The 25814-nt window shown below is 36.2% G+C and overlaps 1 long non-coding RNA gene across 1 annotated transcript; it reads right to left on the reverse strand.

Moving 5' to 3' along the window:
• Window positions 1-20022: 20022 nt before the first annotated feature.
• LOC113538262 (uncharacterized) lies at window positions 20023-25521 on the reverse strand. The gene is made up of 3 exons (XR_003403825.3): window positions 24513-25521; window positions 24040-24235; window positions 20023-21433 (listed from the first exon to the last, which is right to left on the reverse strand). It is a non-coding gene; the product is annotated as an uncharacterized LOC113538262 (long non-coding RNA).
• Between the last annotated feature and the right edge of the window lie 293 nt (window positions 25522-25814).

A 25814-nucleotide genomic window follows, 5' to 3' on the forward strand; every position in this document is an offset into this window, starting at 1 on the left:
TACTGTGTTAATTAACTTTCAACTTCATGAACTTTAGCATTACCATAAATATTGTTTAGAAAGTAACAAAGTAAGTTAACACATGTATTAATTGGAGTCTGTTGACAATCCATGACTAAAAGTCAATATTAATAATCAAAATGAAACTACTGCATGTTCTTATATGTCAAAACTTACTGAGCTCATCTCCAAGTAGTTACCGTACATTAAAACTTTTCAGCCTCAGTTCTGATTTTTGCCAGTTAACGACAACATTAAAGTGTTAATTCATACTGATCACTGTGGGCTTCATTTTACTTATTGATGATATGAACAATACTTATGCCAAGTATTAAATGGCAAGTTTTCATTTGTGTTTTTGGCACAAAAACTGTAATTGAATGCTTATGCGTCACTACAGACAGTATATGTACTAATTATGGCTGCTTACATTACAAACAATGTTTGTTTAGAGAATTAAAAGACAAGATTCTTCACAAAATGCGTTATCTGTATTTCTTTCTTTCTTTTCTTTTTTCTTTTCTTTTACAAAGGATGATATATCCCTGCAGAATTAAATCTCCATGCCTAATAGCTTTATCGGTTTAAAATGGCTCCACAAAATGATTCAAATGATTTATAATCCTATCAATTACTACTGATTATTTAGTTTAATGTCATGTTTGCAATATATTTGCATAAATGTGTGTATTATACATCTCTGTGCTGAAATAAAGTTAAATAATAAAATATTGAATACTTGTCAAGTGGGTGAAATCTTTCTGTTTTATTTGTGTTTATTCCTAAATGTTGTATTTCTACTAGTGTAATTTTAAGGATATAAAGCATCTAATTATAATAATTATACACTTACCTCAAAATCATCAGTCTTCAGCAAAACCCTAGAATATTTAGTGAATTATAGATCACTTCTTTCAGCACTTATCTGTCTGGTATGTATTTTACTGCTGTAGAAACATTATGCTCCTGTTTTGTTAAAAGCTTTTAATACAGATGAAAAAAACATCAGTATATTGAGTATAATATCCCTATTATATTCATAATGCATGATAATTACCTCTATCACTCTATCACTAACACTAAATATAAATGTTTGCTAATTTTGGGATTCTGGATCCAGTTCTGTTCACAATCCATATTAATTTTATTGTTTTAATATGTAACGTTCATTTCTATGCAGATGAATGATACTGTTCTGTACTGTTCCTCAGAATCATTGCATTTTTTTAATAATAATAATAATAATAATAATAATAATAATAATAATAATAATAAAAATAATAATACATTTTATTTATATAGTGCCTTTCCACAGCTCAAGACCACTTTACATTCCAAACTAAAATACATAGAGGAAAAAAAAAAAAAAAAGAAACAGAGAGGAAGACTAAAACAAACAAAAGAGCAATGATACAAATATTTCAACTCGATATATCTGATGAATCTTATGAGTTAACTGAGGCAACATTTTGGTTCCCTTTATAGAAATCCTTTACTTTCCCTGCACTGTAGAAGGAACATCCCTGTCTGTTTTTGATCATGTTCAGTTACCATCCTCAAGCCTCTGGATTCAGGTTATCTTTCTGCCCTCAGATTTATTGCTGGTGATGGTTATAGTGCGCATGATGTGTTGAATGCTAAAGTCAAATCGCCTCAATGTGTGTGTTGCAACTTACAGTGTAAGGGCCTGATCGCCCCTTGCCAGTGTATACAGTATATTATATATATATATATATATATATATATATATATATATATATATATATATATATTTGTTTTTTGACCTTGAGGAATGGACTCTATCAAACTCAATTTATTGACTGGATCATGCTAGAGGGCCCTTGAGTGTGCACTGGAAAATCTGATTTTAGTTATTAGTCAGTCATGAAGCACTGTGCAAAACTGCTCAGCTAGCCTGTGTCATTTAGTACTTTTAAATATAGTTGTGTTATAGTTATTATTATTATTATTATTTTGTTATTTTTCGTATCATGTTATTGATTTTATGTTTCACATTTTGTAGCACTTGGTCTACTGGTTTGTTTAAAACTAACCGTAACTTGGTTGTTCGGCTTCTTGAAAGTTTTACTGTTTCTGTTTTATTTTTTTCAAATAATATTTCATAATCATAAAAATATAGAAAAAGATGCAAACATACAGTAATCAAATAGGAAAATAATCAGATAAAACAACAGCTTTGAAATAATATATAGCACAAAATTAAATGTTACAGAAAAATGTTTGTATGTCAGTAAAGAAAGCAGCATATTACAGAAGTGATGACTTTTCAGACAAAAAACATAATGAAGGCTGCTGGGTTTTGCTGCAGAAATTAGAAGCAAGTGTGACAGTCAAAGTCTCCAGAAGAACTGTGGCTGGTTCTGCAAGATGCTCAGTAACACTTACAGCTCATTTCCTTATAAAACTGCACAAATTGTACCTGAGACTGCTAATTATTTTTTTTTTAAAGAAAAGGGTCATCACACCAAATGGTGACTTTTATTTATTATTGTTTACTGCTCTTTATAGTATTTTTTTAATGTAGAAACTTTTCATTTCATTATTTTTGAAGGCATATATATACATATATACATATACATATATACATGAAATTCCCAGGAGGTCAGCTGTTTCCCAAATACTCAAACCGGCAACAAAAACCTTGCCACGGTTAAAGTCACAGAGATCACACTTTTTCCCCTGATTCTGATGTTAGATGTGAACATTAACTGAAGCTCTTGACCCGTATCTATATATATAGTGTAAATATATAGTGCATATATAGTATATAATTTTTACATTTAGTTATATATTCATCATTATAATTTTTTAAAAATATATTTTTATTTCAAGACCATTATCTTTCTTATTTTGTTCTCTAGTAAGCTGCATTAGGAATGAGGGCTTACATTGAGACTGAATTGAAATTTGTTAAGACAAGCCTGTGAAACAAAATTCTATGTCTATGGAAAGAAATTGTGTTGAGTTTTTCTCACTGACTCTGCAGCCTACTGCTCTCCCCACACAGCAGTGATTTACTGTATAGTATCTGCACATGGCTAAGCTCTTAAAGTAGAGCTCACTCACTCTGGGCTACTAAAGTGCCTGAGGGGCAGGTCAGTGAGCAGTAAAGTAAAAAGTAGACTGAAAGTAGATTAAAAGTAGAGATTGCCAAATTTCAGAGTTGCTCCCAGCTATGCCTCACTTTAATTCCCTGCCAGTGTTCTAGAAAAGGAAGATGAACCCCTCATTCTCCAGCACACATGGGTAGTCGAACACTGAGTATTAAGAAACACTTTTGCTTTCAACTGCTTGTTTACCTACTTTGAGTACATAGCAAACTTTCTTTAATTAATCCAGTACTGTGAGGACACACTGTATCTGGAACAAAATGCCATGGACTGGACAGCAAAATAACACACCACCCACACACTTTCAGCTAAGTCTGGACACGATGCTTATGAGCAGAGATGCTTAGTATCAGATTCGAATGCAATTTTTACACACAGTGTGTGGAGTGCTGAAGATAAATGGCCTTAATGTGTGTGATGCAACTTACAGTGTACAATCTCTGATCGCTCGTTCACCACCAAAGAAGATATGAAAGTGGTGAATGTTGCCCCGATGACACCCTGGACCGAAGGAAGTGGAGAGCAGTGTGCAAGCATGCGAACCCTTTCCCAATGCAAGACAGCTGCTAGGAAGGAAGATAAAGATTCTACAGTCAGTTGCACATTGTGTAAGACTACACAGAAGTCAGTGCCACAAACAATGTAAATACTGTATCTTCTCACAGTGTGTTGTGACTTCTCATGCTCAAATTGGAGTCCTCAGTGTGGATTCTGATGCTGGCAGGCTTTAATCATCAGTCTCACTCTGTGTGCATGTGAAGTGTGCATGGAATTAGAACAGATCTTCTCTGTAATTAATAGTACAAAGATAAATGCAAGGTAGAGGAGAGTTAGAACTACACATTTGGAAACTGATAATGACACGTCAATATTGTCCACAATGCAATTACTCTGGAACGACTGTAAGTAATGTTTGTTTTTCTTATCATCTCAGAACATGCGTCATGAGCAGAAACACTGACTGATGAAGTTAGTAATAGGTTTACTGAGCTACACAGTGAAATCCCTAGTGTCGAATCAACTTTCAGAGTATTGCATTAACAGCTACAGACAAAAACTCTAAGATTTAATTCAACACTGGGGATTTTGCTGTGGGATCAGAGAAAAACGGGTGTTTTTTTTTTTTTTTTAGAATGATAAACCATACCTAGAAAGAGTCTATCAGTGTTTGTCAATTTGCAATATTCTATACTCTGTCACAAAGGAAACCACTAAAACTTGGAATCATATATAGAATTGTTTAAAGGGAGCCTCTGACTTGAAATGCATTATATTAAAACACCCTGAAACACATGTTTAAATATTTGTAATGTGATATGTTTAGCAATTCTGGTGTTGATTGGTGCTGTATTTTCATTATTCCTGTGACAATGTGGTTGGTTGTGTGGTTGCATAGTAACAAGGACATTTAAAAGAAAAAAGTTCAACAATCCCAAACATATAGGATAATGATCAGGTATCACTGTTAGCCCCTGAAAACAAAGCTAAAAGTATGTATCTTGGTGGCGTGGCTTTTAAGGGAACATTGAAGGTAGGGGCTGTATATTTTTTTTTAGAGACTGTACTTTTTTCTGTATTTAAGAGTGAATCCACAGTCGCTGACTACTTCAGTCTTGCTCCAAGATTAGATGTCCAGTGGGCATTAAATTTTAAATTTGTAATGACATAAAAGCCTTGCACTAAATAAATTTTCTGTACTAAACCAAAATCTTTCTGCTGTCTTTGTATTCAAAGAGAACCATGCTTCGTAAGAAATATATTCATAAAATGATTTAATTAATTAATTCATCTTCAGTAAGCACTTTATCTTTTTCAGGGTTGTGGTGGATCCAGAACACAGGGAGTGAGGTGGGAAGATACCTTGGATGGGACACCAGTCCATCTCAGGCTATCATTCACACATAAGTTCATACACATACATTCACATTTACATATACATTTATGTCATTTGGCAGATCCCTTTATCCAGAGCAACTTATAGATGTGCTTTGAAGTCTCTATCAGTAAATACATTCTGATGCTGGTTTTCTAGGTCATGGACCAAGAATACCATCAGTCTAAAAACTCTGTTGGGGAGGTAATATAATAAAAAGTACATAGACAACACAAAGATTTTTTTTAGGTGCTATCCACCTACATGCATGTTTTTGTGAGGTCACCTCAGCTCTGGATTGAATGTGAACCCTTTAAAATGATTTGATTTTGCTCATTTAAATCTACTATCATGCCAGATTATGATTTTGTCTCACCAGTTTATCTAGCTTTCTCGAAAAGGCATGTTATCCAGAAACTGGGCCAGTCTAAATTCACATTATCATTAGACATGTGTATACGTCTGTGTGTATATGTGTATACAGAGAAACAAAGAAGTAGAGAGAAAGAGGACGATTATTCATTGCCTTTCTTATCACGTACATGGCCAAGCACAGAGGGTGAACGAAAGGACAGATTGATCATAAAAAAGAGGAAAGGAGACATAAATGCTCTGTGAGAAGGGTCACCTACTGCCTACAGCTTCCCCAGTAAGAAGCTGTTACCCAACCAAAATAGAGATTATAGAAAGCAATGAATTTAATGAAGGCTCCTCAGAAAGACTGAGGGTCCCAGGTTCAGAGGATGAAAGGGGACAGCTGGAGACTGCCGATGATGTCATCGCACATGAGGGGTAAACAAAGGGACATGAAGGACAGGAAGTTTGACACAAGGGGACCAGCCACAGATGCAGTGCCTGTTGCTTTGAAACAGTGCCAGGCATGTTCAGCATGCTACCTGTCACTTTATCATCCTGACATCACCACACGCAAGTCAATCCACACAAATTATGAATATTCAACACAGTGACAGTGTCCTAAATATCTTTAATGAAGCCATTGATATACACCTATCAAAGAGGAACATGGCCCTGCTGCTACATGGTGAATGGTCAGGATTATCATTTCATGAGCATATGTTTCTCCCAGCAAGGGAGAGTATCAAGCTAGGAATTGTCTGGCACAGAAAATGACTGGGGATTTTGAATTGGTGCCATGTACCAGTATATTTAAATATTGACACCACCAGGTGCAAGTTCTACACTCAGTATCATTAAATTCATGCGCAATGCTGAAAAAGTAGAGAGTGGAATGGAAAAGCTATTTTTAGGGTTCTGCCTGAAGAGGAAGAGATGTGATGGTGTCTATATTAAACGGGATGACTGGCAGGGTGATATGATAATTCAGTTTAAATTCCTAGGGAAAATTCAATGCACATCTTACTTTTTCAATTGGAGAAGGGCAAATCTGCTTTAGCTAAATAAGCAAGTGACAATCATTATGATCTATTTGGACCGTTGATTTCACTAAACGTACATTTACTTTTTGAATGCAATACTCAATAGCCTGATAATTAAATTTAAAATGAAGTATGTAGAAAAGGATATATTAGTACACTAAAGCCACAAAGGGACTTTAACCTGACAGGTTAAATGGTACATACATCTATAAGCATTGCATATATATATATATATATATATATATATATATATATATATATATATATATATATATATATATATATATATTTTTTTTTTTTTTTTATATAAAGCCATGATGGGATTTTCTAACCCTGAATCCGTGAGATGACATTAAAGTTTACATGTAGTACATTACTTTACATCAAACAACAAAGAGAAGACCTAAAACCCATGTATCATCATTGATATGGTGAAGTTTTCTGTAAGGAGAGGGTTATTTAACATTTATTAAAAGGAGTCTCTTCAATAAGCTGCATTTTTTGTCTTATTAGCTACAAGAGAAAGTAATGGAACAAATATTTAAATTATAGTTATTATAACATAAGTGATAATTTTAACTTACTAACTAATAAACATGTATTAAATAAATAAAATGTAACTGTTGGCAAATTGTTGTGGTGTAAGAGGAATTAAATACTTCCTTTTGGTGAGAATGGCATCACACTGCCACGTAGACGCCCACACCCTGTTGTGTTTTATTCCTTACTAATACCACAGTGCAGCTGAATTCTCATACCTGATTGGTCCCAAAGTGTGGATTAATTTTATATAACATCATGGCTTGGACAACAGTCCTGGCTGTAACATGAGTGATAGGTTAAAATTGATGTGCTTGTTCTAATAAATTTTTTGGTTTTAAAGTAACAGCTCATACACAGAGACTTCTACTGCAGAGGCTCTACATAATCTAAACTATAAATAGACTTTTTAAAAAATGTGTTATTGTATAATAAAGAAAATATTATAATCATCGATGTGGTGAAGGTTTGTGTTAGGAGACATTTATGTAACATTTATGGAAGGAGTCCTGGATCTCAGCACTATGTAACAGTCACAGGAAAGTCTTCAAGAGAGTTTATGCTTTCCGGTTTCTTGGTAAAATGACAAGTTACATTTTTTGTCTCATTAACTTCAGGAGAGTGAATACAGGAGAGGCTGCTGAGGGAACAACTGTTTATAATGTAAGCAATAACAGGAACTAATTTGTCTCATGGACATTCTAGAACATTAAATGCAAATATAAACAGTTAAAAAAGTGTTCATTAAAAAAAATGTCATTAATTAATTAAAAATGGTAATTGTTGGCAAATCACAGTGGTATAAATGGGATAACACACTTATTACAACATATGACATCACCCTAATGTGGATTATTTTCATATAACCACATGGTCTGTCATAGGTTAGATCTGAAGCACTAACGTACATCTACAGCTTTATTTTTTATCCATGACAGCTTAATGAATAGATGCTTTATAGATGTATTAAAGCTTAATAAATGTGCTGTAATAAAAATAATAAGGATCCCAAATTTACAGTAACAGTCATGAACATTCTACCCCAAAGTTATTCTCTCTTCTCTGCCATGTAAGTCGTTTACTGCATAAAACCTCTAAAATCACCTCATAAGTTCATATAAGATGCACAAAATGCTTGAGTTATGAAAGCCCAATGTGGGCAACTAATACAATTTAGAGAATATATCTATTGTGCTTTTTAAATGATATCTGATAACAACAGCCTTATATAATCAACTACATCTGACACTCAATCAAGACACCAAAGTGATACATTTTTGAATGTTTTCAAAAACTGAATAATCCAAACTATTCTGTGAATTTTGGGTTAGCCTTTTTATGGTTGTAACAGTGGGCTTACCCAGAAAATAGTGTTAACTTTAACCCTTACAGCCCCAGTTATTCATCAAGCATATTATTCAGTAACTACCACGAATGAACTACAGTGATACTAATAAAAAAATGCTATGTAGTTATGAAAATGAAGAACCCTTTCCTGGGTTTTAAAAAAAACAAAGGGTTTTAAAGGGTTAAACTCTTCCCACATCCACATTTAAGGCTTAACTAGAGCCACAGATACGCGAGTATTTACATCTCAGAAGAGTGGAACAGCTGAACTCCTCTTAATTAAGAGCTTGATTTCAGTTGCTCTGCATAATACATCAGCAAACTTGTAGATCTTTCTCCCACATATTCTGCTAGCAGTGAATTATTATTTTTGGAAAATAACCTTTCATTCTCGAGTATATACTGATAGCAAACTCTGACACGTAATACCCTTTGCACATGCACACACATACCTACTGCTCATTAGGATAAGTGCAGCTCTTGTCATGTAGAGTTGCCAAATATTGTCATGCTACACCCACACACATGCTCCTGGATTGCATCTCTCTCTCTTTTCTCCTCCCTCGCTCTCAGATTCCTCTGCCTGACACACTTTCATCTACTGCCTCTCTCTCATCGTGGCCAATTATACTCACAACCCAAATGCACAACAAGAATGACAGCAGGGATAAAAATGATCAAACTGAATATTCGAAGTGCTTTTTTTTAAATTCAAGAATAGCACGTGCTTTGCCACAACACTATGACATTTATCACAATATAAATAAATATGTGAATTATTGTCAATATACTGTGATGTGCTGCACTTTATATAGTAGAATCAATATGAAAACACAAAGCATAAAGTAGACATAAGTCCTAGAGGCATAGCTTGAAGTAATATCAGAGCATCAGTATGAGAGCTGACAGCAATAAGGTAATAAGAAACCATCACTTCGCTTCATATTTATGCGGTGAAATGTCTGAGGTTACTAGCATTATCACTGAATGTGTTTCATTCCCGTGTATTCAGAATAAAGCTTTTGTGGTATAGTCCAGAGCAGTACATGAGATAATCAAATAAACCACCGCCATGATGCGAACAGGGATCAATCCAAACCAAATCTAATCTCCTTCTCTCTCTCTCTCTCTCTCTCTCTCTCTCTGTGTCTCAGGGGAAGGTAATAAACCTGTAATCCAGGAGGTCATTCCCACCTCTATCACATCAAGCTTGCAGAAGTAGAGGCGAAAGTCGTTCCGCGCTGATAGCGCCGTGATCGACACCAATGTCCCCAAAGGCTCCAGACTGTCTCTGAAGGTGTCCTTTCCATTGGCTCATTTCTTTATTCAGAATGACAATCTAGCAAAAATCAGATGCAGCATCACTTCATATATGTCAGCTGGGTGCCTTTTTAGCAAATCTGAAGGCTTCATAGGCTTGCCAATTAGAACTCAAACCTATGGGGCAACTATAGAATTTGTTTAACCCTAAAGAACTTCAACTACATTGGCAACACACTATGGGGATCATATATTAGATATTAAATGTGCTTAGAAGTGGTATATACAGCACTTATTTGGCAACATTAACAGTTTATCAGTGCTAAATTTAATATGATCATATTATTACCTTATATTTTATGTTATAAATACAGTATAATAGAGACATACAGTATAATAAATACATATAAAGAGATAATACTTCATTATCATAGAGAATTATCATAGGATATACAGCTCTATTTTACAGTACAAACCCCAAAGTACCATCTTGATTTACCATCTTGACCAGGACAGTCCAACACAATTACACTAAACAAACGAACAAACAAATGAATGAATATTTTTTACAAATATGAAACAAATGGAGACAATAAGACAATAAATTTCTTTAACAATTAAAAAATATTGGTGACTGTTTACATTAAGGGTCACATAGTACATTTACATAAGCACTAGTTATTAAAGAGAAGTAGGCAACACCTATAAGATAAAATATTATGAGAACAATAAATAAAACAATATAAGCTGTTAATTTTGCCAAATAACTGATTCACTACTAAGCACACTTATTAGATTACAATATATAATATGTGACCCACTATACTAATGTTACTTTATCTTTATATACATATGCACACATTAAAGATACAGCAAATATTGAATACAGTATATGACTATATATGTTTAAAAAGGCCATTTGTTACCCCTAACACGAACATGTTAAACTGACATTTCGTTTTCCCACTAGTGCTTTTAATTTAGTCCCTGGAGCTGATTTCCGCAAGTTCATTAAAATGCTAAAAGTCTACACGCTATAACCATTTCCCATCATGCTACAATTATTCACATCTCCACCATTAATGCAATACATTTTCCCCCTTTACCCATCTGCTGTGCATTTCTGCCTGCCTGCCTGTCAGCATCCACCCCAGAGACCTTCTACCCTTCTAGCTGAGGATTACTGAAGCTTCAGTCACGGGTGTGAAGGCCAAAGAGGGCAGATGGAGAAGACGTTCACTGCCTCTCAACAGAGAGAGAAACGTTTTAACTCAATCTCCTCTGCCTTCAGAGCTTTTGCTAATGAGCAATAATGTCACACCCTGTGCCCATATCCCAATTAGACTTGTCTCTGCTTCAAATAAAGAGCAATCTCTATTTAGTGGAAACTATGAAAAGGATCATGAAAGTCTCAAGAAGGTTACCGAGTACTGAAGATCTCAGCAGACGTAGAATCTCATTATGAAAACACTAATGACCCATCACGACCAGAAAAAAAAACGTTTTATTTCGGTTTTTAATTCAGCTTCAGGTTCAGTCAAGCGTCTCTGCAGTGACAACAACATAAAGAATCAATAAGGTCACTAGGAACCTCCTGGAAACTGTCAGATGAGGGGAAATGCCATATGTGGCTTGCACTGTCTGTATCTCTTCTGTTATTCTTTTCTTCTCCTTTCTCAGATGTGCAGGAAACATTCACTTCCTTTGACTCCTTAACTAGTTTCTTTCCCCTTTCCCCACTTTTCATTTCTTTCTCTACTTCAATCCGCACATTATATAAAACTCATATAAAAAACGTAATATTTTCTCCATGCTGTTGGTTCGAATTTCACAGGAGACACTGCTGCACCAGAAGCACAAATGAAATCACAGCTGTGCATCGATGTTTGCACCAATGCAATTAATCCTCATTTATCACCTGATTTGCTTAAAGAACGGTAATGAATATATAGCAAAATAATAAATTACCTTCTCTTCTTATGCCTCTTTAGTTAAAAATTACTTTATTACCTTTGTGTTTAGAGGTGAACTCCAGTTATTGACAAAATGTTTTTTCTCTGTTATATGGGAGCAGATGTCATGATGCAAAACTGATCAGAACATCAAGAACAGTAATTGAGAAAAGATAAACATGAGTACACCATAGCACACGGTACAAATAGACTTGAATTTGAGCTCTCTGGAGCTTTACTGATGTAATATCCTGCCACTACTCAGTGTTTCTTTGTGGCTTTGCAGTCACTGATCAGAAAGAGTAATCTTTAGTGATAAGGTAGAATGCATGAATTTCCACCCCATGTTTCACTGTCATTATTATTTCAGCAGAGATTTCCAGATATCATCATCAGCTCTCACAACACAAAAGATCTCAGCAACAGATTAGGCTCTTTGGTATGTGATGATAGATGATTTGGTATGTGAGATATAGCTGAGCAAGAAAGAGAGAGAGAGAGAGCGAGAGAGAGAGACTGAGCAAAAGCAGATACTCTCACCACATACACACGTGGCATTTTGTGACCTCAGTATTATTAGGTTTTATTCCACATTGCTGTTGAAAACTTGAATCTGATTGGGTAGGAGGTGTTAATTTTCTGCTCTGCCTGTAATTCACATGATATATTTATATTAATGTGCTCGTTCTAATACATTATATGTTTCTATAGTAACTCATTCACAGGGATTTGTATAGCTGACCATATACATAATGTATATGGATTTAAAAAATATATTATTTAACAAAGTAAAACATAGCTGATATGATGAATCTTTATGTAAGCAGATGTTTATTTAACATTTATGGAGGGAGTCTCCAGTGTAGCAGACAGTAAATTTTCACTCAGTCTTCAGAAACTTTCTGGTTTCTTGGTAACATGAAAAGATGAACTTCAGGAGAGAGAAAAAAGAGAGGCTGGTGAAGGAACAACTGTTTATAGCTGCTATAAAGTGATAACAGGAACTAACTTAAATTAAACTCCACAGCATTAAATGTAGCTTTAAATTGTTTAAAAGTATAATGTTGTTCATTAATAAATTTAAAAATATTAGTAATTGGCAAATTGTTGTATCTGTCTACTAGGCAAATATCATCCAGGATGAATATACAACATACAGGGCTGTGGCCCATCAATATCCACATTCTAGTTATTCCCTGATAGAAGAGACTAGACTCAGAGAAACTTTTAGCTGCAGATGTTTTCCTTATGTTTGATAAAAAAAGTATGCACTGAACAAGTTATTAATTGATCAGTATATTTAAATTAAGGGCAGAACTTCCACTTAAGTAAAATATGAACAGTAAGTTGAACAAAAGTAAATAGCTAAATAATGGCAGGTTTATGTTAACCTCATCAAACTGAAAAAAAAGTACATTTATTGCAGCAACATTGACGTTATATCAATATTTAAAAGGTACACAAGGCTGTAATCACTTTTTACTGTGTGTACAAAACAGGATTGGGATTGATCACGCATATTCACTGGTCTTATGATGTACAAACTTTCCAGTGCGTGAGAAATTGTTCAGTGCAGCAGAAAGCTAATACTATACCCAGCGATGGTTAGATAGTGATAGTGATATTAAATGAAAGGGCTCCAAAAATTATACTACCAATCATTAAATTGCTGTGACTATTAGCATGGGGTCTCATCGTAGGCATAAAAATATTGCATATAACACACACTCAGGTAGCCAGCAATGTTCACGCTTCCTAATTTTTTCAAGTATATATATATATATATATATATATATATATATATATATATATATATATATATTTTTTTTTTTTCAAAACAGATAATCTGCACTTGCAATTAGTCAGCTGTTTCATTCCAAACTTACAGTTCTGCCATTTGTCCCTTCATGCTATTTATATTGTGATGTTTGCTTTGTGTGCTCTCTTCTAGGTTCTCCTACAAACACATTCTGAAAAATGAATTATCAAGAAAATAACCCCCCTTGTTCATATTTATTACACTTGCTATTGTATTTCATGTGCACCTTCTCAATCATTGCTGCTGATGAGTTAGAGATGTTTCAGTGAAAAGACCTTAAATAAATTAGCCTCAGTAAACACCAGACCTAGGATCTGCTTCATCAAGTGTAATCACTTAACACAACTGGCACTCAGGCTGTGTGTATCTACACTGTGGGCTAGAAAGAAATCAGCCTCTATGTCATTTTTGTATTTTTTTTTTCTTAAGACCATTGATGGAACTGTTGTTGTTGATTCCACAAAAATAAAAAATAATCCCCTTAATAATAATTATCCAAGCACAAATAAGATGCTGTGGATGGCAAAAATTTAGCATTAAAAAATGTATTTCTTATTAAAGAGAGGGAGGGTTTAGCCCTGCTAGGCCATTTATACCAGCTGACCCTGATTATAGCTAACTTCAGATAACATTAGCATTAAATATTACTGATATTAGTTAGCTACCTACAGTATACTTACTAAACCAATCCTTCCATTGTACAAGACTAAAGGTCAGCTAGGAGATGTCATGAGAGTTTGTAAAATCTGTATGTGTGTGTGTGAGTGTGTGTGTGTGTGATGTATGTTTTAATGTGCTTTAATATGAATATACTGTATAATGCTAATGTTTTTAATGAATTTTTAATGTAATATATCTTAATTAGAGATAATTTAGAACCCTGTGTGTGATTTTAGAGAATACATTAAGAAAGATAAAAAGTGTTGAAAAGAACATATTTTCATTTTAGATCATAATCATGAATCTTTACTGAGTTTTACCATAAACTATTTATTATTCATTTATTGAGACTGAGGGATTGCTTAATGAGAATCCATCAAATATAACCTTATAAAACCAAACAGCGTTTGATTCATTCATTCATTTTCAGTAACTGTTTTATCATGGGAAAACTTTGACATTTTAAAATGGATTTTCACCCAGATATGAAACATAGAACATTAAGGTCAAAATTTGCTCTTTGTACGTACATTTCATTTTATCAGTCTACTGTAAATGAACAGATGTAAATATTCACGATATGATAGAAAATCTGCTGATAGAATTTCAATTTACCAAAATCACAGGCTGTTTAATGTTAAACACTATACAGAGATAATATCGTGATCTCACAAAGGAAAAGCTTTTTTAAATTTAATATTCAAAATGTATACATTCACCATCCAATTTATTAGGAACATCTGTTCACCTGTACATTCATGCAGTTATATAACCAGCCAAATATGTGGCAGCAGCGCAAGGCAAAAATCACGCAGATACAGATCAAGAGCTTCAATTAATGTTCACATCAACCATCAGAATGAAGAAAAAGTGTGATTTCTGTGACTTCAATTGTGGCATGGTTGATGCTACCAGATGGGCTGGTATGAGTATTTCAGAAACTGCTGATCTCCTGGGAATTTCACACACAACAATCTCTAGAGTTTACACAAAATAGTGCAAAAAAAAAACACTGAGTGAGTGACAGTTCTGGAGGTGGAAACACCTTGCGGATAAAAGAGGTCAGACTTCGGTGAGTCTGTGCCCATGATAGCCTCAGATTCTTGTTCTTGGCTGACAGGAGTGGAACCTGATGTGGTCTTCTGCTGTTGTAGTCCATCTACCTCAAAGTTTGATGTGTTGTGCATTCTGACATGCTTTTCTGCTTACCACAGTTGTAAAGAGTGCTTATTTGAGTATAGACTTTCTGTCTGCTCAGACCAGACTGGTCAATCTCCTCTGTTCTCTCTCATAAACAAGATGTTTCAGCCTGCAGACCTTCATACACAAGATGTTTTTTGTTTTTGGCACCATTCTATGTAAACTCATGTAAATACTCAAACCGGCAACAAAAACCTTGCCACGGTTAAAGTCAAAGAGATCACACTTTTTCCCATTCTGATGTTTGATGTGAACATTAACTGAAGCTCTTGACCTGTATCTGCATGATTTTAAGCATGGTGCTGCTGCCACATGATTGGCTGATTGGATAATTGTATAAATGAGCAGGTGTTCTTATTAAAGTGACTGGTGACTGTATGACTCATCTTTTTCATTCTCCTTTCCGTTATCTCCTCTCTCAATCATTTTCTGGGCCACGCCACCACTTCAGAGGCTGGTGCCATTACTGAAATTGGGTGTATAAATATTACATCCATAGCGTAACTCAGTGCTGTGTCTCATATGCAGTATAACCTACTTTGACGCTTCCATAAAATATTTAACTAGTTCACTTCAGGCATGTGAGTGTATGTGTGGGTGTGTGAGAGAGATAGATATTAAGGGTGTGTAAATGTGTAGTGTGTGGGGGCGATTTAGCAGTGTGAGCAGTTCATCTCAGGCAGGCTGTAGAGCTTCCACACTCACATCTCATCACACTGCTTAGGAAAATAAAAGGAAAAGGAGAGGAGTGGAGTGGAAAATGGCAAGAGGAGAAATGGGCTCCTTTTTAATCATTTTGCTGCACAAAGCTCGCTTCCACACACTCACTGGCCCTTATTTGAGAAGACTAGTAATGTCCATCACACACTGGACCAATAGCTACAGGAGGAGGGTTGAATAAACAAAGACAGCACTGTTTAAAGAACCACCTGAAATGTCTGGGGTTCAAAGCAATTTATATGCGCTTTGAATTATAAACACAAGCCACACTGAGTAAATACAGACACAGTCAATATCCAGTCATTTGCCTCGGCATACAGCTGCACAAAATTGTCAGTCGTTGCATTGCTCTGTAGGTAAGTCTGCATAAAGGGTCACTGATATTTGGATTGGATTTGGTTGAATAACTAGGCGAAGTAAGTTCAGCTCCATGCATAAGAAGCTAAGCTTATAAAAATGCAAATAGCTTTGCTTTACAGAAATTCTGTAAAGAAAATATTTTTTTTAAAAATAATGAAACATTTCTAAATATAAAAATACTATAAAGAACAGGTAAACTGGAAAAGAAGAGGTCTAAATCTAGGACACCTAAGCTTCCTTTCCTTATTGTTCCTCTGAGGAAACCCTTTGTAACATGCATGCAAGTGTGTAAAATCAGTGTGTGCTTTATTCAGGCAAATACAACTTAGTCAAAGTCTGTAGCAGGGTGCAAAAAACAGACAGAAACATCAACCGTGTTTTGTAAACAAGATACAGGCACTGGTCAAAACATGGCAGTGACTAGGAGCAAGGAAACAGGGAACGTAGGAAAACAAGGCTCAGAAATGCATGACGAGACTTTGCAATGAGACAAAGACTCAGGAGTGTCTAGACTAGAATCACAGCAGAAGCACATTTCCATGTAAACAAAACAAAATAGAGGTGCACTCGCCTCGTAGGGAAGCAGACCACACACTCAGTGATGCCCTTAAAGATTCTGTGTCAAACCCCTAAATAATGCTGTATTTGACTTAGCTCTGAAGAACTCTGAAAAAAAAAACCATGGACGTCTCCGTGTTCATCTTTTGCAAGCAACAAGCTAGCCAGCTAACTGTAAGTACTGTAAGTGATGTATATTTACTTCCTCAAAACAGAAAACTGTATAGTCAGTGTTACAGATTTAACGAGCTGATGTGTCTGTATGTTGAATGAGCTAACGCAAATACTTGTATAACTCATTTAAAAGTAAAGACGTGCTACTTTGTTTACTGTTGATGCTCTGAACTCGGGGTTGAGGAGACCGTCCCACGTTTCTGAGTAGAGTTGAGGAGTGTTTTCGTTGTTGTTTTTTTTTTGTTTTGTTTTGTTTTCTTTTCTTTTTTTGTAGATGGAGGTTCCAAGTTATGGGTTTTAGTTGAATGCTGCAAGTGTTTAACCCTTAGGCATAAATATAGAAATTCTAGATGCTACTTTGGGATCCATTTCACACAGCTACAGCATTACACTCTTGGTGGTAGTGACTTTTCAGATGGTCCCTATAGAGTTGAGTTGAATTTAGAGCACCCCTGAAGATTTTAGCACAAATTTTAGCATGAGTTAAGGCAGACTGTGCTTATCATGATGCAACCAGCTTTGGTGTCGGTCACTGAAGCTCTAGCTAAGATTATGTTACCTGATCAATTTAATTTAGCTGATTCATGTTATATGAAGAAAAAAATTACTATTGGAATCTCTAGTTTGCTTTATTATTAGGCTATTATTATAGTTGTGCAATACATTAAGGTGAACTATTTATAAGCAAGTAATGTGGCCTCGAAAGTTTTGTTCTTAGCAAACACTAGTTAATAAATAATTTTTAAACTTTTGAATTTTTTTTTTCAGAAGGCTCAACTCAAGATGTAGGGTTTTCCTGTGCTCCCAGCACACCTAATGAAGAGTTCCTCAGCTCATTATCAAGACATTCAGGAATACAGGAAGCCGAGAAATCTTGACGCTGTACCGGGCAGGATGCCAAGTAAGCCATTTGTGAATACAAAGAAGATCATCATTAAATAAGGACAGTTTTAAATAAATACCTATAAATATTAATAGATTATATAAAAAGTATTTTAAAACTTATGCGATAAGTATTCATTATAAATCACTTGTGAATTAATCATAAATCATCAATTAGTAAATTATGTATTAGTTACTTATGAATAGTTTATGATCAAACTTTAAATGTTGAAAGCAAAAGAATCAGATGCTTGACGAAGAGGGTTTTAAAAGCTAGAAAATCAGCTTTACGTTTTGGCAAACACAAAGTGGAAAGACACTTGGAGTTATGGTAGTTGATTATTTTCCAGTAACAGCATGTCCTGAAGTATTTTATTTCTCTTATACTACAACAATTTGCCAATAAGCCCTCTGTCCTGAAGATTTCTTGTGTTGGAAAACTGTTACAAAGTAGAGATTCCTTCCAAAAATGCTAAATAAAAAAGTATTCTCACAGAAATGTTCACCATATCAATGATTACACTATTTTTTTCCCACTATTTAATTTCTTTAAAATCTGTTAATGTAGAGAGTCCACAATGCAAGTCCCTTTGTTAGTATAGGAAATATAGCATATATGAACGAGCGTATTGATATGAACCTTGCAGCCAGATCTGCTGTCATAACTGTTGTTGTAGAAAATTAATCAACACCTTCTGACCAATCAGAATCAAGAAATCAGGCGTGCTGTGGATTAAAAGCACATGGCTCAGCGTTGTGGTAGGGTGAATTATTGATCTAACTACAATACTTGAATTCAGATAAGTTTATCAGATGGTCAGGGGAAAGAGACTACAGCTCTATAGGACTCATGACCTTCTATAAGGCATTGTGTGATTGCTGCTGTGACATTTAGACCCATCCTGGAAGAGATCACTCCATAGCTTATTGAGCGTTTGGTGCTATATATTTTTCTAGCCATCCAATATTCTCACGAGAGGAAAATAGAGTATATGATTCATATAAACTCAATAATATCTCATTCCCTATTGTACACTGTGCACTTAAATTACACGGGCTTCACCTATGACAACATCTGTGACATTTCTTTTCATTGTTAGCGCACAGGTCAGTCTGTTCTCCTAAGGTCAAGGGAGACATTAAGGCTGACAAAGGGTTCACTCAAAGTAGTGCGCATCTGCAGGCCAGGGCCCCGAGGATTCATTCATCTGCCACACTTTGCCAGTTCTGTGAATGAACGATGTGAAAAGCAATAGGAATGAAAGTGTTGGTGAAGTTTGGTGCTGTGGGAGGCGAGTGGTTTAATAATGCATCCTTTCCACAGAGAGTACATGTATGAAAGAGCAAACAGCTGAATGGCAGTAAATGCTGCTTGCAACAGCAAGTGAAGTGCAGTGGAGCAAAAAAAAAAAAAAAAAGCTTCATGAAGACAGAATACCCTGAGGGGTCTTTCACACATCTCCCCTACTTCTCTTCAGCCTTTGCATTGTTCTGTGCTCTCTGCTGTATGACGCCTTTCAAGCATTTCTTACAAAGACAAGTAGAATGATGAAAAACAGGCAATATCCGGTCTGTATTGCATTGCTTTGGAAGCCTTGGCATCAATAATATTGTACATGAAAGAGAAGGCTGACTCCTTCAGATGTACATTAGAGCTTTCTTTATCTTATACACCCAGCCTGCTGCTAAAAAAGATTTAAAAGCCGGAGAAACTGGGTCAGGCTCGAGCTAAAAGAGAGGAGGAGTGAAAGTACCAATTGTCAAGCTGTCAAAAAGCAAAAGGAAGACAAGGCAGGCTTCTGTCTTCAGGCACAATGTGTCATAAATAAAGAAATTTTTCTTTTTGTTCAAAGAATTCCCCAAAATGCCTGAATTGTAAAGCAACAAATTCTGTTAATTGTGTCTTATCTACCTTTAAGGTTAAGATTTTAAATGATGCCAAACACCACACCTTAAAGCAAAAACTGTCCATTTGATATTACTGTGATTAAATGACAAACTCAGCTGGCTGTTTGACAATTTAATGCAAAAAACCTTTCTTCACATATTTTTCTTCTTTTTTTTTTTTCAACCTACATGGTCTCTTGACTTGCCTGTGAACCAAATGAAAACCATACACACTTCCCAGCTCAATGTTTTCTGCAATTTTATTACAGAAACTCTGCCCTTAGACTAGCATATGGAACTATTTACAATGCCAAACCATCCACAGCCAAAGTTGCTATTAAATGATAAGTGGGAAACTGAGAAAATGAAGGAGTCATTCATTTATTTATTTATTTTTTACCATTTCAGAGACATAATTTAGCATGACATGATTTAGTGAATTTCCTATGGTTCAGATTAGCATCCTAACATTTCCCATCTCAGAAAATTCTATGGAATCTGTTTGGCCACATTAACAGCAGTGCTAAAACTCATGGAAAATAAACAAGAATGGCTTGGATAGATTTGAACTGGCACAGGAGGCTTCACTCTCTCACGCACACGCATACACACACACATACACAAGCACATAAAACAAGTTTTATTGCTAAAGTGAAAACAGATGGAAGTCACTTATAAATGGCGAGAGAGCAAGAGAGAAATTGTTTCTCCTCCTTTCTTAATAAGACTGCAAGTGGTTGAATTACTGTTGGCTGGACGATACTAACATTGTTTTTATTTTTTGAAAATAATGTCAACTCTAGCACTATAGGGACCCTTCAGGAGAATGGGAAATGCCTACAGGATTTTTCTTGAAAGAAAGAAAGAGCAAAATGGTTGATTATTGAGTTGATGTTATGAAGTAAAATGCATTGTTCCCGAGTTGCTGTGAGTCACCTGACATTCCTGTGGTAGTAATTCACAATCACTGCTGTGTCAGGGATGTCAGGTCATGGCAGGGATGTTATATGGCAGTTCAGATATGTCCAAAGTTATCATGCCCCAAGTTCAGGCATGAAAGAAGTCCTGCTATATGGTAACTGGCAGGAGCTGCAGCCAATCAGGAGACAGAGCATGAGAAAGTAAATAAAACAGGAGTGTGAGAGTGACAGTGAAGGGATATTTTAGATTGTCCAGAGTAACTCAGATATGGTTGGATGTGTTTGGTTAGACACAGACAATAGTGATCCAAACACCATGTAAATAGGCTTGTTTTTCTCAGAAGAGTCTAACAATCTTGAAGATAGTCGCATTTTATATGTAAACACTACATGATATGCATATTCAACTGAGAAACTGAAATCAATCATTTTTCCGAAAGAGAATCGTGGATTACTGTACATAAGGATAGCTTAATTAATATTTTGCTGCGCTGTGTGATCACAGCAAGAAGCTGATACACCAGCAGAGCCTGCTGGAAAGAAAAAAATAGCTCCTTTGCCTTGCAGCATCAGCAAGTGAAGCGGGTGGATGAATTGGCAGATCAGTCCCATGGAAGAGAAATAGTGAGTGCCTTTACTGCAATTTAATGCAGATTAGAAGAGCTGGCATTTGTCATGGGACAAATTCAAGAGCTGGAGTTCTTGCAGAGTTGACTAGAAGTGACTCTTTCTGGGTTTATATGGCAGCAGTGTCTGTGAAAAGGGGAAAGATTGATGGTTTACTGCTCAGATTGCATAATATACTAAAATCCTTGGTCTAAAAACTGAACATCTCAAACCTTAAAACCACAGTGGAACCTGGACTTGGTGCTAAGCAGTTTGTCCAACTTACCAATGGAAGATGCAGATATGAAGTGACTTTGGCTTCATTACAGTCAGATGAGTAGGCAAACTACATGTATTATTGGTCAGCTTTCAGTGTCTGCATTGGCCAAAGCTAATATTCCTGCCAAAGATGCTAATGTATGCTTACACAATCATGTTATATCGATAAATGATTAACCTATTAACCAATCTGAACAATACTAAGGGGATCTGCTGTCTAAAAACAGGTAAAGGGTAGTGATTGTGCAAGCATACTTCATCTAAGGCAGCAGTGACCAATCTTATCAGCCAAGGGCCAGTGTGGCTGCAGGTAGGAGTTCAATCAACTACCAGTTGTGACTCCAGTCACACTGGAACTTTGTGGATAAGATTGGACACCCCTGAACTAAAATCAAGAGGTCTCTTCTTCCATTAAATGTCATTCAATGTATGCTATGACTACCTCCTGGGCCACACTAAGAGGAGTGTCACTTGTGGAAATTTATGAAGTGGCAACATGAAGTTAACCATCTACCAGATTTTACAGACTGAAGGTTGCTTCATGTGCTCTGTGGTGAGTTTGAGTGATTCTCATCCACAATGGAATACAGTATTAAGACTCTGCTATCCTTATCCTCAATAGAGTACAAAATCAGCATTTGACTAATTTTCATCTTCAATAGCCTACAGAATAGTATCAACACTTTAAATGCTTCCCATCCTCAATAAAATATGTCATTGACACTATTTATGAGCGCAGTCCACTGGGATGTGTTACAATCCCCTTTTGGCAACTTGGATATACGCCCAGGTGGTCTGGAATGAAAGGAAGTAGAATGTAAGGTTATGTATCTAACCATGATTCTATAACTGAATGGAGGACTGCCAGGCCAGGTGTGTCATTTTTAGGGGAATATAGCTAGGGGAATTTTTATAGGCTATACATAGAGGTCATGGTCACACGGTGATGACTTTGCTATTCATACTCGGCAAGGAAATGAGCAAACGGGGGTCCTCCACTAAATTACACTGATGGAAGTATTATTGAAAAATGTCACACATGCAGACATACAAAACAGGAACCATATCTGCAAGGACTCTGTAGTCCCTTTAACAGTTTTTAATTACTTTAGAGCCTTTCAAGGAGACAACCCGCACTGCCTCTTAATATCACATTCAAAATTGATTGGATCCAGACGACATTTCGGAAAATATGAGCTGTCTAAAAGTGCATGGAAGGGATGTGTGAGGAAGTAGAGATCACTGTGCTCTTCTAACAGTCTTCATAGGTGATATTTTTGGCATACTCTGAGCTGCCTGAATCATAAAAGTGCATCTCTGAACACTATCCTCCCTCATAAAAGTATGCCTTTCCATTATATTAAGACACTTTGAACAACTGTGCACATTTTAGTCCCATCAAAAAACATTTTGCTAAAAATTAAACCCTACAAATGCTCATAATTACACTTTTTTAAGTTATACATCTTTCTTTGGTACTGAAAAGCAGAAGAATTAGTCATACACTGGAAAGGCACATATGAAGCTGAAGATGATGGGAAACAGGAAGTCTGTTTGTCCAAGCTACTGGCACTTACTGCTCCAGGAATATGTTGTTTCTTCTATGTTTATTGTATGATACATTCCCAGTCCCTCTCACCTTGTTATTTCCTTCTCATATCTTTTTTCCAATACAGGTTCCTAATTTAACAGTTTAGAGTTAATAAATCAAAAATGCTTAAAATGTAAAATAAAAGGTAAAAGATAAGTTTACATGTAACAAGTGTTTACTGGAGCAGGTTCACTGTACCATGTGATGTCTCTCAAAATACAGTTTAAGTCAAATGAGATATATGACATATCAGTCCCTCTCATTCTTTATCCTGTTAACTCTTTGCTTAACAGAATTATAAGTCTGGGAATTTGGTATAAGCTGTGAACACTTTTTCCATTTAATTTTCCTTCACTGTGCTGTCCTCCTTCCTTCTTTGTCTGCTTCATAAACTGGAAGATTAAGTGCACATATCTGAGACAGTGCCCGCTGGCCAGGTATACCAAGAGGAATCAGTAGGGATCAGTGCTGTTAGATTATAGGCTAGGTAATCCTTACCTCACTGAGCGCATTTTAAGGCTTGCCTCCATGTTAATATACTACCAGTAATCACGTTCCAACCTAAACGAATGGGGAAGTAGTGCTTGCTACTTCCAGCATGACTACTATACAAATGGAACACATAGACTGAAGGGCACATTCAAATATTACATATTGTATATAATACTGGATTAAATTCATGGATCAAAGTCATGCTGGGCTCATAAGGAATGGTGACTTCTGTAGCTTTCTTATTTTTTTTTTGAGTAAAGCATAATCATAACACAGAATAGTCATATGTTCATTCTGGTCCAATGCCCTTTTTTTTTTTTTTAACCTTGCCACATATCCACATGGGGGTGGAGAGGGGTGGGGGATTTATTCTCTGTCTTTCCATTCCTACCTTCTTGGCCAGGAGTCTACTGATTAGGGGTTTCCAGGCAACCCGGCAGCTGCATTTTAGAAGGGAGACATTATCATTATGGAGACTCTCAGGATCATAGGAGAAGTGCCTGAAGATAAGAGGGAACCATAGGCATCTGTGTATCAATTTCTACTGTAGGATGGAAAATGGTGTCCACTGGTGCATGAAATTCTGCCTGTGAAAAGAGGAGGGAATTACAGGACAAAAGGGAAGAAGAAAAGAAGAGAGGGAGTGTGAGAAAGCAAGAGAGTCTCCAGAGAGAAAGATAACAGTGGGCCTGGTTTATGGCCTAATAGAATGTATTTGGAAAAAAACATTTAATTTAGGCTGAATCCCAGGCTGCGCTGGGGAAAAATAAAGTGATGGATCCAGTGCGTCTGTTGTATTTCAATGCCTGTCCGTTCTCTGTTCCTATTCAGAGCGGCATGAGTAATGTGGACCATTTGTCTCACCTGGTAAGGGCCTGTCACAACCTCAGTCCAGTATGCAATGAGGCCTGCCCACTGACACTTCTGTTTGTTATGCAGGTCACCATCATAGATCCCTGCAGGGAGCAGCGAGAGAGAGAGCGAGAGCGAGAGCGAGAGAGAGGGAGGGAGTCAACAAAACACAATGAATAGGACAATGAATAGGGCTGGTAAAATATGATGCAGTGGTCAGTGCTTGCACTGTGCTGTTGACAAAAGGTATTGCTTTATGGAGATGGATTCTAGCATGAGAGGAGATGGACGACCTAATCAGCTGTCAATTTGATACAGTATAGAAGCGTCCGACTTTGTTTTTTAAACTGAACACCCTGCTGAGTGCCTGGGTGTTAATAGCTACCTAGCAGCAGGAGCCCAAGCAGGGTAGTCCAGGGGAGATACAGCCTGACCGACAGAGAGAGGAATGGAGGCAGGTCCATAGGCATCTTTTCTAGCTTCCAGGGATCATCTTGGCACACTCCCCTCTCCCCCACACTCATTTTAACAGTAGCATTGATCAGTGGGAGAGAAGTCGCCTTGCACTGCTGGGGAAAACTCCAGAGAGATGCCAGTGAAGCTGAGGGAAACGGAGAAGCTGATGATGATTGAAGATCATGAGCAACACCTTGCCAGACCACTTTTAATCAAACTACTGCCCTGTAATATTTTCCACTGACACTGATGACAGTGGTGTTGATGAGTATGATGATAATTGCGATGATGCCCACTGGGCATGTGCGTCCCTTTGGGAAATGCTGATACAATCTGAAAGTCCCAAGCAACACTCCATCTCACTGACAGCTAATGCCTGCACTCAGTCCTCACACAGATGGAACAGCACATAGTTGTGCCCTCTTATCCCCAATACTCCAAACTCAAATATGATCATATCAGCTTTGTTTGATTACACATACTCAGGAAACTGAGGAATTGTTGTTTGCCACATCCCAAATCCATCAAAATATACATGTCTACACTGTTACATAAAAGCATAGAGATATTTTAGGCTAGTTTTATAACTATAGAAATAGAAACAACATAGGTTATTTTGGTTTAAACCCACATGCATAACAAAACTGAATTAAGGTGGACTTGACACCTGATGCACTGAAAAACAATTCAATATAAATATTAAATGCTAAGTACTTGAAGTATTTTACTTCAGAACATTTTACTTTCTTACCAAACATTGGTCCTTGAAATCCATCACTATTTTAGCAGGATGATGAACATGAATGAAACCTTTAAAATTAGAAAAACATAAGTGAGAAATGTATTCAAATTGATTTA

Source organism: Pangasianodon hypophthalmus, chromosome 2, assembly GCF_027358585.1.
Source record: "Pangasianodon hypophthalmus isolate fPanHyp1 chromosome 2, fPanHyp1.pri, whole genome shotgun sequence".
Classification (NCBI taxonomy): Eukaryota; Metazoa; Chordata; class Actinopteri; order Siluriformes; family Pangasiidae; genus Pangasianodon; species Pangasianodon hypophthalmus.